The sequence below is a fragment of the Cynoglossus semilaevis genome, chromosome 18, assembly GCF_000523025.1.
Source record: "Cynoglossus semilaevis isolate Cse_v1.0 chromosome 18, Cse_v1.0, whole genome shotgun sequence".
In the NCBI taxonomy this organism is placed as follows: domain Eukaryota; kingdom Metazoa; phylum Chordata; class Actinopteri; order Pleuronectiformes; family Cynoglossidae; genus Cynoglossus; species Cynoglossus semilaevis.
Genome location: NC_024324.1, coordinates 268851 through 270716, shown reverse-complemented (window position 1 = coordinate 270716; position 1866 = coordinate 268851). Strand labels below are relative to the sequence as shown.

At 50.5% G+C, this 1866-nt stretch overlaps 1 pseudogene; it reads left to right on the top strand.

Annotated features, from left to right (window-relative positions):
• LOC103393813 (F-actin-uncapping protein LRRC16A-like) overlaps positions 1–1866 on the top strand; it is a 16071-nt pseudogene that overhangs the window by 5104 nt on the left and 9101 nt on the right.

The following is a 1866-nucleotide window of genomic DNA, read 5'->3' as shown; positions in this document are numbered from 1 at the left end:
GGTCGGGGGGGCTGTCTGAAATACCACTGTACAGTAACCATAACAATGTGAACAGTTTCTGTCACTGAAGCTGGAGTTGATCCTGATCCAGATCCAGATCCAGATCCTGATCCAGATCCTGATCCTGATCCTGATCCAGATCCTGATCCTGATCCTGATCCAGATCCTGATCCTGATCCTGATCCAGATCCTGATCCTGATCCTGATCCAGATCCACATCGTGTACATATATATATTTATATATTTATATATTTTTGTCTGTGCTTCAGTTCAAGACTAGAAATTCCGACGTTTGTCCCAGACTTGAAGGCACCATTAGCTGTAGCACATTACAGTGGGGGGGGGATGGGGGGGTCGTGTCACCCCCCCATCAAACATGTCACGGTCAGAGGCATCTGTGATAAGCTCCGCCCCCTGTGTGTCTGTTACAGAGAGTGTACGGGAGGCCGTGGGTCACAAGGTCAAAATAAACCTGAGGCACAGGGTCCAGGTCGAGGTCAAAGGTGACAAGGTGGAGAACAAAATTCTGGTGAGTCTCACGTGTCCCCCCGAGGACTAGACTGAGTTCAACACTGGACCCAGAACTGAGACACGGCCCATGGGTCAGGACCCAGACCACCAGACCAGGACTGTGGGCCCAGGACCCTGAGACCAACATGTTCCTCCTCCACATACCAGGATTCAGCAGATCCTGTCAGAACATGAACGTGGAAACACACACACACACACACACACAGATTCCTGTTTGTGTCTAATGTGGGACACTTTTCTTCATGTTCTTCTCAGAACCGATTTTTCTGAAACAGTTCCTCCAACAGTTCTCTCTTCATGTCATCAGTTCTTGGTGCTAAAAATGGTTCCTGTCGATCAAACTGATTAACCACATTACCACAGTACCAACAACAGCAGCTAGGTGTCAGTGTTTCTCACCTGTTTTTATCTGTGACTCTTGTCCATGTGGTCCACGTGGTCTACACTGGTCCACGTGGTCCACGTGGACCACATGGTCTAGTCTAATTGTCATTGTCAAACTGTGGTTCCAGGCCCTGACCTCCTACAGGGCGTTCCTGGACGGTTCGAGTCCCAGCTAAGGTCAGTCACGTGGTTGTGTTCTGTCCTGTCATTGGTCCTGACTGATGGATCTTGTTGGTCTGTGGACTGACAGTCCAGTCGTGACCTAGATCAGTGATGTCACTGATGTTGGTGTGATGTCACGTCTTCAGGTGGAACAGTCCTTCAGTTTCCTCGATCTACAGGGAATCAGCAGCATGAAACCCACACAGGTACACACACACACACACACACACACACCCACCCGTCTGTAGTGGCAGCTGTTGTCCACTTGGACGTAGACTGGTCTGCAGAGATCCAGACCCAGGATCCTGTTGGTCAGTTCATGTGTAATTCTACAGTCAGCCAGTAGGAGGCGTTCTAACCTCACCCACAGACGCAGTGATTGACACATGACACGGTGGGATTCAACCAATCGAACTATTTCTGACCTGACCTTTGACCTCATAGGAACACAGACAAAGATGAAACACAACTAGTTGTTTGTTCTATTGAATACACTGTGTGTGTGTGTGTGTGTGTGTGTGTGTGTGTGTAGCTGCTGTTAGAACACGAGCGCGGTCCGTGGCTCCTGTGTCTGACCTCGGTGGAGGAGGTCAACGAGGTCATCGCTCACATCGGCAGCTGTTTGTTTCGTCTCTGCCCCACAGCCTCACCTGTGTAGGTCACAGGGTCAAAGGTCAGCAGATGCTGAGGGTGACACTGACTTTAAAGAAACTAATCCTCCTCCTCCTCCTCTTCCTCCTCCTCCTCCTCCTCTCCGCCCCGCTCGTAGCTCTCCGCGGTCCCCGCATC